The following is a 15985-nucleotide window of genomic DNA, read 5'->3' as shown; positions in this document are numbered from 1 at the left end:
AGTAGTTACCACACCCAAAGGTAGGGACGCGATGATCATGACATCATTGTGCCACAAGGGCTCAAACACCGGAATGTCTGGGCCCTCCTGGCTAGAAGCTACAACAAGTCGGACGCAAAGAAGTCATCCCCAGGGGCTCATGAGCCATTCGAGGACATCAAGCCGATAAGGGCCGGCCCAAGGCTGCCTGATAGGCTGATCCATGCTATTTATGACTGCTCAAAATAGTCAAGAAGCAACCCCATCAGCTCGTAGCCTAGGGACTACAATGACTCCATTGCGAGCAAGCGCTCGGGGGCTCACGGTGCCTCGAACAGCAACTCCACCACGATTAGACGCTCGAAGGCTCGCTGCACCCTAAGCAATGGCAACCAGTCCCACAACAGCTTCTGGTACACCAGTCAGTCACATCCACCTTGATCTTAGCCTCTCTACCCAAGCATGTTCACATACACGTGTAGGCTTACTCATCATTCCAAGAAACTCAAAAGCCAGCCTTAAGAGCACACAACATGAGGCTCATACACCACGCCCTAGTTGCGCTTAACTCTCGAGTGACTCGACCTGACTCGTGCTCATAGCTAGACATGACTCATTCATGAGGGCTACACACATGGGTACATGCACACGACCTACGGTGCAGCACTGTTTGTCAATGTCTCAGCGACCGATCCCTCAAACTCCTTTCGATCGAGTCTTTTGCCATGATGAGCCGATGACCCAAACCCTAATCTCACGCTCACATGAGTTTGAAAGGGAGGGGGGAATCTGCTCGTTTAAGGCAAATGGAGCAAAAGAAAAAAGAACTCTCATCGCTCACTTGCTGCCTTCTCACATCATGCTAGATCTGCGATCTACCCCCGACGCTTCACCACTATGGTGTGTCGCATGCCTTTTTGCCTCATGGGTTGGCCCCCTAGCTAAAACACATGCCTATGAGTGCTAGGTTGATAGGGGACAAAGAACATTCCATTTGAATGAGAAGAAAAGAGAAAAGGCAGCAAAATGGCAAATGAATGGACTAGTCACGTGCATAAAATTTAAACATGTTCTATATAGAAAGGACATACATACAAAATCCTAGCCGGTTACATGAAAAATTCATATACATCAGGCCTAAAACTAGAGACTAACTATTGTAGCCAACACCTTGCTCGTGAGGACAACTGCACCACAAGTGACAAAATTGTTGATGGCAAGGATCTTGGCATCAAACTTCCTCGATGAGTATACTTGTCCGATGACATCATAATCTATGCCATCATAGTGGGAGCCGACCGATGTCTAGGCCGCAAGCACACCACTACGCACCCCAGTGGAGACAAGGCAATCTAACTAATGGCAAGCCTTGTCAAAGCGAAGCACCAGTTGGGAACTCCCACGACCGGCGCCAAGCATGACGTCGCACAGGGCCTGCCTAGAACTGTTGAACGCCATCAGTTCAATGACCGCCTCTCATGCCATCTGCTTCACAGATGCCCTCATCTCTAGATCCGAAAGCACCTTCATGCACAAACCTAAAACAAGCGGCCAAACGCCAATTAGGCATGACCGGTGAATCAAGACCCAACATGGGCACAGAAGAACTTACTAGCACAAGTGGAATCGAGGCCTTAACACACAACTTTGAGGCACCAATGACCTTGCTTGGCCTTGTCCTGGGCAGTGTCCATCATTATGCATTCTGCCTCCTGAACGACCATCGCCGCCTTAAGCCCGGCCACCTAGGCCATCAGCAAACTGACCTAAGATCGATCTCATGCCCCCTGTTCCATGAGCTGCTCCTAGGCTGAGTCAACCCCATTGATGGCATTGACCAGGCTCTCATGGAGCTCCACCTGTGTCTTCTTGGAGGCCTCCAATTCCCCTCGTAGGTGCTGCACTTTTGCCTCTGCCTTGTCCAGGTGATCATTATCCATAATGTCCTTCGACTGCGCCTAGAAAGCTAGATGCAGAAACCGAGACTTCTCTGCTAAAGTCCTTATCAATTCCTACAAAAGGAAAAAGAAATGACCGCACCATTTGGCTAAAAGAACAACTCACATAGTAAGCCCAAAAGACAAAGCAGAGCAGTGAGGCCACACCTGTTTGTGGGCATGATTTCCATGGTCATCAGCCATTGGGCCTTCACGCCCAACCCAATGACTGTGGTAGCCGCATCGGCTAGCTCTGATAGAGTCATAAGGACCCCCTCATAGCTCTGCGAGGCACCACCCCACGTGGCCTATTCGGCCACGTCGTTCACCTCGAACAGAGCCTCATGGGAATCCTTGGGGTGTAGCCAAGCAAAAGAATCCTTGCCAAGACTGACCAACTCACCGTGAGGAATCAAGGCAGACCAACCAGCATGACCGACTGTCGTCCCCACGAATGAGGGATTGACAGTAGATGACGAGCCCACCCACTCCTCTAGAACGGCAGTCACTTCAATTTCACTGATACCCGGTGCCTCCCCCTCGACCAAGCCTACTGCCGCTCCAATGCCAGGGCAATGTTCACCCCTAGCTGGTGAACACAAGGTCACAAGGCGAAGGTGCCAGGCCATGGTTACCTCAGCCTTGTTGTGGTCCAATGAAGGGCCTAGCTGTATAGGTGGATTCTCAAAGCCTAATAGCTTGGCAATCGTGAACCTAGGGAGAACCTCCCTACAACAGAATTCCCTAAAGACACAAGAAAGAAGACAATATAGGCTCTGCTGCTAAGAGAAAAAGGTAGGGGGTAGCACACCACCTAGAGAGGCTCATGAAACTCATCACACCTCTCCCTAGGAGCAGAACTACAACCAGGGTCGTGACACCCAGCGTTGTGGGACCGAAAGCTGACAAGGCATCACTGGCCATGACAGCGGCGTTGGCCTCTGACCTCCCACCAACTCCTGCCCCTCGGTCGGATGACTGCAAATCAACAAAGGATGGGCTAGATAGGGTCAAGGATGAAAGGCCTTAACCACCATGATCAGTAGTGCAAGGGCGCTTTGCACTCGGCCTCCTCACTGGCAATGAAGCCGAACTCCTTCACGCAGCTCCATCCTCATTCATGGCGTGTGTTGCCCTACCACCACTGCTCAACCTGGCCCTATCTATGGATCTCTGGGACTCAGCAAGGACATGCTGGAGCACCTTCGATTCTTTGTTAGAATCACCCCTGGGCTGCCACTTCCATCGGCACCACCTTCGCCCACCAGCAGAGCCTCATGCCTCTATCACTCCGCCCTCTCAAGTGACTTCTCCATCTGAGGCCACCTCTGCTCACCGGTGGCCGCCTAATCTTGAGCAGCATGATTGGTGCCCTCAAGATGGGGGACGTGAAAGCGATAGCGGAACGACGGAACGTGCTGCTAGAAACAAGCTATGTTAGTAATCCCCCACCTAATGCCAGCCACAAACAAAGGAAAATGCATAGGCGAGGGTGACTCACTAGGTCATGACAACAACTTGCCGAGAACACCACAACAGCACACTCGGCCATGACCATGACTACTCTACGGACTAGCCCGGCCATCTGCATCACAATCGCATTGTCTTCAAGCTCCAACATAGTCGCACAACAGATGAGCCCACTTCTTTAGTGAAAGGACTCGGTGCTCAACCATGACTTGAAGGGCCATGATGCCATCAAAACTGGCTGACACTTGGCTCCTGAGAATCTCCCAGATCTCTACCAGCTCCGCCTATCGTCTCTAGTCGCATCCTTGACCCTAGGAGGCCAACCTTACCAGGGAGCGACCAAGAAGGGAGGCAAGGTGGCGGAGGCGTCATCATGAATGTAGAACCATCATCCATGCCAGCTAGAGTTTGAACTCCTCAACCGCATGTGTAACAACCCAGGTTTTCCAATAAAACAAAATTTTGAACTTAAAAATTCTTCTAACAAAACCCATACATGGTGAGTGTGCATACTAGGAAACCACCCTTGTAGTTGCACATGTAGAACCCAAGTTAGCATGGTTGAGCTTTGCTACATCTTAATTCCACTTGTGAGTTGCTTCTTCATGATTTTATGTGATGCAATAAAATCAATTAAACCTTTCAACAAATTATTGTGTGCGTGCTGCCAACATTTGGCTTGGACCCTAAAGCCCTATATGACCTCTAGCGGACCCCACTAGGGTGTATACATGATGGCAACACATGTATACATGCATAGAAGCCCTAGGTGTAGTGTGGAAATAGAAATAGAAATAGAAATAGAAAAGGGATTGGAAAAAGGGAGGAAAATAGAAAAGGGAAAGAAGCCCAACAGCAGCAGCAGCCCATGCCGAGGCCCAGCTCATGGCCTAGCCTCCCACACCCATGCCCCACCGTAGCTGGCCTAGCACCGCAGCCCAGCGCCCATGCCCATGCGCGTTGAGTGGCCCAGCGAGATAGCCCAGCTCCGTGCCCACGCTCACACAGACGCCCGAATGAGTAGAGGCCCATGCCCATGCCTCACGTCGTGTTGTGCTGCCACCGTCATTTTCTTCCATAGCTGCTGACGCATGGACCCCACCTATCATCCTCTCCATTTCTCTCTCTCCTCCTCTACTTTTGCCACCGAGGCAGAGCACCTCGCTAGCGAGCATCCGAGGCCACGCCCCGCATCCCCGCTGCCCATTCCCAAGACGTTAGGCGAGGACGCACGGATGGGTGCCACATCCATGATCTATGGCACCCCATGTGTCCCACTACCTACATCGTGACATGCATGATGTCACCGCAGTGGCCTGCACTACTGATGCTACCCCCTCCCTTTTGACCATTGGCATTCGAATTTGAGGGCGCCAAACCGATCACGAGCCTGCTACAAGCCTCAACCCTAATGTAGACCCCAATCCACCCTACACGTACCCCTCTCCCTCTCCCCACCGTACACCACCCCACCATGACCACGACCACCTATAAAAGGGCACCCTTGGTGCCCTAGCACCCCTCCCATGCCCCACCACCACTCTATGGCTATCCACATTCCACAACCGATCCGGAGGAGGGAGGAGGAAGGAAAGGGAGGATTGAGCCTCGCACGGAGCTGCCTGTGACCGCCAGTGATGAGGACAACGCCGATCGCCTTCTTCCCCATCGTGGATTGGCACGACGCTGCTACACTTCAACACAGCCATGACTCACCACAGCACCACCACCCTAACTTCACCACCACCTTCAGTGAGCTCCTTGGCCCCCCTTGTCTACCACCATCGAGCGTGCGCCATGGCTGCCTCTACGTCCTCTACACTAGGGAGGGCCAAGGTCAAGCCTTTGGCCACCACGCTATGCCACATGCACCCACGCACACCTTCATGAACACTCACGTGGCCATGTCAAGCCTTGGATGCTTGGGAACACTGGCATCCCGCACGCGCACCAAGCACGCTCGCCATGGCCAGAGCATGGCCAAGGCAGAGCCGTTCCACCGTCACCGAGCCGATAGAGGTAGGAAGCCCACTTCGGCAAGCCTCGCTTTGCTGAGGGACACAACCTGCACTAGATGAAGGGGAAAGTAGGACCCCAGGGGCCACTGGTGATGTTTGCCTCACTAGAGACGCCGCACCCTAAGCCACCGTCTTCTCGGAGGCTTTCCCACCAATCCTAGCCACCTCATGGAATGAGGGATGGTAGATGAGCTCCACTATGTCACCATGATCCTAGCTACCTAGCTGGATGGCCCAGAGGATATCTCTAGCCCCCACATCACCATTGCCGATGCCTCACCGGAGCCCCACCGCGCGCGTTGCTGCTGAGCAGACTCCACCATGGAAACTGGTCACTGATGCCTCCTTCACGAGCACTCTAGGGACCTCGATCATGTAGAAAGGACCCATCTTGAGCCCTGGGTGCTCACATAGCTGAACTTCCATGGCATCCATTCTCGCCGCCATCCCAGCCATTGTTAGTAGGCTGCAAAGACGCAGCCCTTGCCCTAGCCGCACTTGTTGGAGAGCCAAGGCCACTTAGGGAGAGCCATGATAGTCTCGCTAAGCACGCCTCGTGAGCTCACCGCGCCACCGAGCACTGTTGGCAGCCCTTGCCTGTCACCAAGGAGCCACCTTTAGTACCCCACTATACCCGTGCTAGCACATAGGAGCCTAGAGTGGCCGTAGCATCACCGCCGACCAGCCACCGACCACCTCTAGGTCACCTCGTCACTGGCATACATGAGTAGAGGAGGCCAAGTGCCCCACGGTGCCTCTCCCTACACCTGGTGCACCATGAGCCAAGAAAACCAGAGAGGAGGTGGACGCGGTCCAACATGGACTTAGTGTGTGGTCCATGGACCCACACCCGGTGGACCACCATGAATTGCGTCCATAGGCATAGGCCCGATAGCAGCCCACCAGCGCCACCTAGATGGCCCCACCATGTGACATGTGTCCCAGTCGGCCTGGCCCAGACCGGCCCATTAGGACCAGTTAAGCCCGATCAATGTTGACCGATCAACACTGACCGTTAACCTAGCCCCTCCTGTTAGTGACCGTAACCACCTCATCCAATCAAAATGCACCATGTGTCATTTACTGTTCAAATTCCCATTTTCTTCTTTTTCAAAAAATAATTGAACTTGGAAAATTCATAGAAAATTCATACGACCTCAGAAAAATATGAAACTAGTGCCCAAATTTTTCTAAAATTGAGCTCTATGTCATAGGCTTGTGTTTGAGTGATGTTAGATCTTTTGAATTTATGTTGCTTCTTTGTGATCATCTATAGGAGTCGCTTATCGTGGCTATATGTCTCGTTTGATAGACCCGGAGGAGCCACAGACTAAGGAGCATGACCCCGACTACACTGAGGAGCTTGGAAATGACCTGCCAGGTGCCATGTCCCAACCAACCTCAAAGAATCCTTTTAGACATTGTACCATATAGATGCTAGTGCTTTACTTTTATACAAATGATTTGTGATAGGTTGCATGGTAGAATTGCTTGTGAGCCATTACATTATCACAACCTATACCCTGCACACCCACTGTTAGGCTAGACACTCGCTTACTTGCTACTGCTTCTACTATGCATTATATCCATGATGTGATGCTTGGTGGAGGATTGTTTGTGAGTGGTTAAGGCGCTTGGTGCCGATAATGTGGTAACAACCGGGGAGATCTTGGCGTGCGTCTTAGGTTTGTGGTGAGGATTGAGTCGATTAGGTAGGATCTTACGATGAGTCATTGGATGAGTCTTGCTAAGGGGTGTGACCTGGGCATCCCCTATGATTGGTACCTATGGTGGGTGCATGTGAGATGAGGAGATCCTAGGCTGTAGTGTCTTTGTGGGATGAAGCCCCGAGATGGAGGTGCCATCGAGGAATGGGGTGTTGGTTATCCCTTTGAGATGATATCATGTTCGGTCCTCCTAAGGACTGGTATGTTGAGAGAATAGGATCATAGGACCCAACCTGCATGCCACTCATCCCTAAATGGGTGGGAACGGATGCTAACTAGCTAGGATGGTGCCACTGCTACTATCGCACCTGGTTTTCTGAAGAATACCAAGCGCTAACTATATGTGTGCCCAGGATGTCCACATTACACATATAGCAACAAATATGGAGATTATCAAAGACAATGCTTTATTACATATCGAAACATAGTTACAACAAGACTTACATCTATTACAAAGCATAGCAGAAACTACTCTTAATCTTCTCTTTGGGTCTCCATACTCCACAAGGATGATTGACTGGGGAAACACTCGCCTAGTACTCGTGGACTCCACAAGAAACTCTTCACTTGATCCACCATCTGGTACCCATCCAAGATTTTTGTTGATTGTAAAGCAAGTGTGAGAGTACCATACTCAACAAGTATAACATGAGGCTCAAAAGGCTAGACATGACTGAAACTACGGTAAGCACTTTTAGTTGGTCATATTTTATTTGTTAAACCTGTGTTGCTCGGTTATGCTTAAGCTCCCAAGGTGAAAGTATATTTAACATCAAGGTTGATCATATCCCAAACCATCCACAGAACCATCTATCTCGAAAAGGATCTAGGCCGCTCATGTCCATGAGCGTGACTGATATATCAGTTTTATACTTTATAGAGTTTGTACACTTTGACCACAAGCCGTGATTGCCCTTTGCTCGAGGTGATCAGCCTCTTGACTCACTTCCAAGATAAGTCGGTAGGGATCACTATGAAGCTTTTTACCGGTCGTTCTAATAATTAGCAGACGCTAAGGTTTCAGCCGTGTAGCCATATGCAGCCCTCCTCTAGGAGTGGCACTAATGGTCACGGCATAGTACACACGCTGGCAAGAAAAGAAACATACCAACTGGTGCCCCCCTCTTGCCCTTTCGGTAAGCTGCTAACGAACTAGAACAAATCTCTTTTATAATTCTTTCATAAAAGCAAATAGATTATTTTCATAATTATTTTTATGAAGACAAGATATTGAAAACATGTCTCTAAATAGTTTTATAAAAGAAAAGCGTGGTATTAACATTTTTGTAGATATATAAAACATATATAAATTTATTTTTCAGAGTTACTTTGACTAAGACAAAATATATTTATAAACATTTCATATAAAAGGTATATTTATACAACATTAATATTTTATGGAAACAATATTTATAACGTCAATTTAATTGAAAACATTTCTGTACTGGGCCGAAACATGATTAACTATAGCTTCTAGGGGCTAGCATGGAAGATATACGAGACTCACAAAACAATAGCTCGATTACAGATAAGTATAGGGGTTAGAACGCAAAGTGCCCATGCACTATACTGTGGACCGAGTCTGTGGGCCGTGGACCGGTGGAGGTGCTGTTAGAGCAGTCCACCATGGACCATGTCCATAATGGTGTATTTGGAGTTGTATTTCTAGATTTATTTTTCTAAAGAAAAATGGTCATAAATGTGTGTGATGTTATGATGATGTCAACAAGCTAACAAGGAAAACAGGGCACGCACGGCCGGGCTACTGGCTCACCTGAGTTGCACGTTTGCATGCGTGCGTGCGTGCCGGGCAGCAGGCTTGGGACCCGGTGCCGGCTGCGGCGCCATGGACATCACGGTGAGAGTTGGCCAGCGGGAACACGACTCCGAGCCGCAGGGCACGGCAGACGATGGGACATAGCGCAAAACAGAGAGGAGCTCACCATGAACACAATAAAGGGGTTCTCAGCATCGGCTCTGGCACAGAGCGGCAGGGCAACGGGGAAAGGTGGACGGCGGCGGGATCGGAAGCTCCGGCGAGTGGCAGCGTAGGAGGACGTGACCACGGGAGTCATGCCAGTGGTGTTCGTGTCGGTGGGTGCTGCTCAGAGGCCACAGACGATGGTGATGGGCGGATGCAGGCGGCATCCTAAGCCCGCGGCGACCGGCCATGATGGTGCTCCAGCGTTCGTAGTCGATGGCGAGCGTCGGAGAACGCGAAGGAGGCCTCGACGAACTCGCTGGTGGTGTTCTTGGCGACCCTAAGGGGACGTTGATGGCCAGCGGCGTTGAGGAGCAGGGCTCGCCGATGGAGGGCTTCGGATGTGCGGGGAGACACTACAGTGCCCACGGATTGGAGCTGAGAGGTGTATGGGCGGCCGCGTCGTGTCTCTGCGATGCCAGCGAAGGGAACGGAGAGGTGGTTGATGCAGTGTACGCGGAGATCGATAGGTCAACTCGAGCTCTATCAATGGCGGCGGTGGCGGCAACTGGTGGCGCTAGGGATGGCGAGAGGCCATGCGGAGAGGCGAAGAAGTGGAGGCGTAAGCGCCGAGATCCTAGGGGCTTTTATTGGGCAAGCTAGGTGAGGGAAGGGCGCCGGTGGATGCGGACGATGATGGACGGAGCTCTGGCGAGCTCGGGGAGCCCCCAAATGTCTACTGATTCCTGAAAACAAGCAGCAAGGGATGAGCGGTGAGATGATGTAGTGCCAACGGAGAAGAGATTGGGGTCGGAGGTGACTTGACCGATGAGATCACCGGCGGCGGCTTTGGCTCGGCGAAGAGCACATGGCGGCGCTTCAGCGAGGGAGAGAGGGCGTGGGGCAGCTGGCGGACGCGGGCTATGCACGCAGGGCCTCAAGGCCACTTATATAGGGCAGAGGAGGGAGCGGACAAGCCGGTGGTGGAGCTCGGCTTCATTGCCATTAATGGTCGGGCCATTCATGGCACGGAAACAGCAGCCAGCTTTGATTGGGGAACGATTACTGCTTTTGATTGCGTGATTGATTGGCCGCAGGGCAGGGGGTCGCACCTGGCCGGCTTCTCGGCTTCGATGCAATGCCGTCCTGAGCAGGAGAAAGAGAAGGAGAGCGGGAGAGCTGGATGACACGCAGGTCCTGCTGGTCAGTGAGAGTGATGCCTGGGCCCGCCTATTAGTGAGCAGGAGAGAAGGTCTGGGAGCCTGGGCTCTCCACGCGCATATGATCAGGAGCACGATAAAGTATGGCGGCCGGTCATTACTGTACGGTGCGAACAAGAAGCTACAAAGAAAACTGTCTGCCGATTGAATGAATGAATGGATGGTCAAATTAAGTACACGCGCTAGAATGGTATTTAGGCATGTACTCCATACTAACGTGTAGAGGCTAGTTGGTGATTATTGCTGCTTGGACTATCGACGTGCAAAGGAAAACATAAGCTTAAGGAAAAGAAAAAAATACATTGATTTGATAAAATATACTTAAAACTTGTTTTTTAAAATTTTGAAAAATAGAACAAAACCTATTACAGGCTCAATCGAATTTTGTAACTCAATTTTTTTTCTCACAAATAAAGAAATGCGGCCAGCATGAATGCAACATAAAAGTTTCTAAACCTTATATTAATTTTAGTTAAACCAAAATTATTATTTGACCTACATTAAATGCACAAAAATAAATGCTCAATTTAATTACTAAATTTGAGAAATCAATTTTTAGGGTGTTACAATTCTACCCCTCTTAAGATGAATCTCGTCCCAAGATTCGAAAAGACTAGAGACAAGGAAAGGAGAAAACCAAATGATCTTAGAAAGATGGAAAATAGAACTCAGATAAACATTGCAACGTCTCAACTTGTAAACCAGCTTAACAAGTGATACATGTTTTCATCTCTAAAGCTTGAGAACAAAAAGATTTGACTGAACAGACCCCCCTTAAGATGAGGGTTACAACTGTCTTGAAACAAAAGTTGTAAGCTAGAAAGCATATCTGAACATCATATGGCACCTTAAGTGTTCTGGCCCTTCTTGATTGACTCAGGTCTATCTTGGCCTCTAATGTGGTTGTGTTACACTCCAAAGAGAACTCTATCTTCATTTGATCCTCATTTTCCCACGATGCATCTTCCTTCGTCTGGTTACTCCATTGAACCTTACACACTTTAAACACTCTTCCATTAAGAGTTCTCTGGGTTGTTTGTAAGATCCTCACTAGATAATCATCATATGCATAATCATCTGTCGTATTGAGCTCCTCCAAAGGTGTCGGTTCCTCTTTCAAGGACTTGCGAAAACTCACAGCTCGCTTTACCATGCTCTGGGTTCACCACACCTTCTAATAAGTCAACCTCATATTCCTCGAGTAGAGGTTGAATGCCCTCATACTCAATCATTTCTCATGACGGTGTTGTTAGAAGTACTGAACGTTGAGCATACTTAATCACTCCATTACAAGTAGATAACCATCCCATTCCAATGACAACATCGATCTCTGTTAACTCCAATACTATAAGATTTGCCACGAAGTTTACCCCTTTTATGTCAAGACTAACTTTTGGGCATATACGATCTGCCTTCATTTCTCCTCCTAGAGAGTTAACTATCAAGGTTTTTCTCATTGGAAGCATAGGTGTATTATGATCTTCTGCTTATTTGCTAGAGATAAACGAATGCGAAGCACTAGGGTCAAACAAAACCATGGCATGGGCTGAGTTTACTAGAATCAAACCATACACAACCTCCTAAGCTTCAAGAGGGTAACCATATCCACATGGTTCAACCTACCTTGGATGTAGTTTCACTTTACTTTACCTCCTTGCACTTGCTTCTTATGGACTTTCTGTATTTGTTGTGTCTGTTGCTTATTCTGACTACTCTGTGCAAGCTTCTCAGGACAGTTGTTCACATAGTGTCCAATTTTGCCACAATTGTAACATCCCTCACCAGTAGGAGTGTCAGTCTTCATCAAGGTGCTAATAGGAGGTGACAAACATGGCTCTTGAGAGTTGAAGTGTTGCACTTCATCATTGGATTCCTGATACTGATCCTGACTTGTATTCCCAAACATATTTGTAGAGCAAAATTGATATGCTAGTTTAGTAGTGAAACGTGGGCGAGTATTACTCAACCGTTGCTGAAGGTCGAGTTTCCTCTTCTTTTTATCTATATCTTTAAACTTGTTCTCCACCAGAAGCACATTATCTACTAGTAGCTGGAAGTTAGGAAAAGTGTATGTCACTAGTTGTAGTTGAATGTGGTCATTCAAACCTTCCAAGAAGAGGTCTTGCTTCTTCTCATCATCAATCACCTCATTCGGAGCATATCGTGACAACTAGATGAATTGGCCCTAAGACTCACACACAGACATGGAACCTTGCTTCAAACTTAGGAATTCCCACTTCTTTAGCTTGATCAGCCCTACTAGCACATGGTGTGATATCAAACTTTCCTTAAACTCCTGCCATGTGATGTTAGTTATAGTTTTATGTGAGGTGTAGGATTCCCACCAATCTAAAGCTGCTCCCTGAAGTTGCCCAGACACATATAGGACCTTCTCTCTATTAGTGCATTGAGCAATCTCAAGTTGTCTCTCTATCGACTTGAGTCAATCATCAACTTGAAGAGGTTTGGAGGAATGAGAGAAAACAGGTGGACGACCCTTCATGAATTCTCCACGCCTGTCTCTAGGTGGATATTGCATTTGCTGAGCTTGAGTTTGTTGAAAAGCAGCTACGGCTTGAACCATCATTTGCATAGACTGAATCCGTATATGTATCATTTGCTCAAAGTTTATCTGGGGTGGAGGTGGTGATGGTTCCTGCCTTGAGTTGGTGCTATCATTGTTGTCTCCATCATCACTTCTTGAGCTTGGCATCTGGCATTTAACAAGGAGCACGACCAAGGATCGATGATCGTAAGTCATGTGAGGATATAAGAGACAAGATGGCAAGGTTTAGGATAGATCAAAAGAAAGCAAGGACGAGTGTTAGTGTTTTGAACAAGCACCGGCTAGTAAATTTATAATTGTTGCGCGTTAGGCTTGGGTGGTGTACTAAAGGATACAAGGTTTATACTAGTTCTGGCAGAATGTCCCTATGTCTAGTTTGCTGCTGCTCATGTTATTAGTACCGAAAAAGGTTCATAGTAGGGGGTACAAACGGTCAAGAGAGGGACAAGTCCCAAGTCTGTGATGGAAAGGTCGAAAGGACGCCAAGAGTTCAGTTGCTGCTTGGCTATGTGTTATGTTGAATTGATCCATCAAAAGTCTGTCCCCTTAGTGGGGTGCCCTGCCCTCCCTTTTATAGACCAAGGGGGAGCAAGGGTTATAGATGGGAGAAAGAGGAAAAAACCAAAGGTAGAGAAGGTCCTTCGAGGGAGCTGGGTCTTCCTTTTCCTATGTGCCTGCCCTGCTAACATGGCAGACCATGTCAGGGATGGTGTGTTCACTGATCCTTATAGGGTCATGCCCTAGCTTCTATTCACAAGTGGGTGCATCCCATCCTATGTCGGCGGGTAGTGTGGCATGTCAGAGGGCCAAGCTGTGACCCTTCAGGGAGTAGATGGGGAAGTGACCCTACATCTGTCACTGCAGATGATGTGAATTCTATCTTGGATCATAGTGGTTGTCGCATGCTTGTGTTAGTATCCACGTTCGAGGGCTGATGGCGGTGCCTACAATACTGTGGGACAAAAGTCGGTGCCTACAACACTGTTTAGGCACTGTTAGGTCGGAAAGGGCCTAAAGCGCCCTTCCCATCGTATCCTGGCGGTGCCTTCCTGCAGGCATAAAGGGCATGGCCCTCGATACTATAGTTGACTCAAATGTCATATCGTACCCTGTGCTCGTCTTTATGAAGGATCAGGGTGTAGTCATTGGGCGAGGCGGAACCCGTGCTTGAGCGTTGGGCGAGGCGGAGTCTAGCCCTTGAGCGTCGGGCGAGGCAGAGTCTAGCCCTTAGCCGTCAGGCAAGGCAAAGCCCGCCCATGGATGTCGGGCGAGGCAATGCCTACCCTTGGAAATCGGGTAAGGCGGAGCCCGCCCTTAGCCGTCGGGCGAGGCAGAGCCTAGCCCTTGGGGTCAGGTGAGGCGGAGCCTGCCCTTGGACGTTGGGCGAGGCAGAGCCCACCCTTAGCCATTGGGCGAGGTAGAGTTAGCCCTTAGCCATCGAGCGAGGTGGAGTCTACCCCTCGGTAGTCAAGCGAGGCGGAACCAGTCTTCCATCGTTTAGGCTAGAAGTACAGTAGCGTTCTCGTCTGACCGGAAGTGTCAACGTTCAATGCTTATTAGTTCCACCTCATTGGGTACCCTGGTATTAGGTCCCCGATAGTAGCCCCTGAGCCCCCGGGTGGTTCGGACAAAATTGCCCGGGGGTGTTTTGACTTGCTAGAGGGTGCGCGTGAGTGCACTCGACGGGTGTAGCCCCTGAGCCCCCGGGTGATTTGGGTAGAATTGCCCGGGGGGTATTTTGATTCGCAAGAGGGTGCGCGCGAGCGCACCCGTCGGGTGTAGCCCCTGAGCCCCCGGGTGATTCGGGCAGAATCGCTCGGGGGGTAATTTTGGACCCTTCGTGGGTAGGGCTGAGATTCGGTTTTTGTCAACTAGATAGTTTTAAGGGAACCCTGATATCCCATTCATGGGGATTTCATCCAGGGTCAGCCTAGCTAGGGCTCGACTATGGATCGAGGCCCCACTGATGCTCGTGTACCTGAGTCCTGGTCGCTCGTGGGCCCATCCCTCATTGGGACGGTCGTCGAGACTATTGGGCTAGCCCTTGGACTCCTAGGCCCAGGCGGGCTAGAGAAGAAGCTTTTTGACCCGTATCCCCTCCATGGGAAAAGAGCCGGTCCGCTTGGGAAGGCGAATCGTCCGGCACAATTCTGGTGGGAAAGGATAGGGATCACAGGTGCGTGTCCTATGACATGATGCGGTAGTGTGTTGTGGCAGGCTCAGAGATCAAGGCAGACGGTTGCCCTTCTCGCATCCATTGCCTCTATAAAACCATGGGGTTCACCCCTAGGGTTCCGTACTTCGCCTCCTTGCCTTCGCATCTATAGCCTCCACCACCAATCGCCTGAGCCTCCCACACCCATATTGCTGTCGTCGTCCAGCTCGCATCTGCATCGTAGCTGCCATTGAGCTCGCATCCATCTCCTTTCTCGTTGTTTCAATTAAGTCATGGTGTAGATCCAACATTACCCCTTAGCGCTTGGAGGGCCTCATCCACCATGGCCTCCTTCACCCGTTGTCCATCGTCGAGGAGTGGCAGCTGCCTGGTGATGAGGACAAGCCATCGCCACCTGAAGGGTATGTCGTGTCCTTTGCTCTCTTCCATGAGTGGGGAATGGTCGTACCTTCTCATAAGTTCCTTCGGGGGCTGCTAGAGTACTACCAGGTGGAGTTGTAGCACCTTAATCCCAATGGGGTCTAGCATATTGCGGTGTTTGTCGGCCTATGTGAGGGGTTCCTAGGGATTAGTCCCAACTTCGATCTGTGGTGGTATTTCTTTGCCATCAACCTATCGAAGAAGCGGGTTGGGAAGCAGGAGCTGAGCATGCCGATGGGATGTGCCAGCATTCATCTGCGCAACAACTGGGTGAATGACTACCCATTGATGCGTCTATCGACCTCCAACAAGGGGTGGCATTTGCAGTGGTTTTACGTCAAGGACGATGTGGCCGCCCCCTTCTCGGTGTACTCTAGGCGCCTCATCGAAGAGGTCTCGGGGTCATGGAAGTGGGGTGTCCTGGACAAAGATAAGAAGAGGATCAAGGACCATCTCACCGCCCTCCAAATTTTGAAGGAGAGGGGTGTGAAGGGATCGGGGATCATCAGCACTTACCACACGTGGAGGGTGGCACCACTGATGAGCCACAT

This window comes from Miscanthus floridulus, chromosome 7, assembly GCF_019320115.1.
Source record: "Miscanthus floridulus cultivar M001 chromosome 7, ASM1932011v1, whole genome shotgun sequence".
NCBI classification, from domain to species: Eukaryota; Viridiplantae; Streptophyta; class Magnoliopsida; order Poales; family Poaceae; genus Miscanthus; species Miscanthus floridulus.
This window is presented reverse-complemented; position numbering follows the sequence as displayed.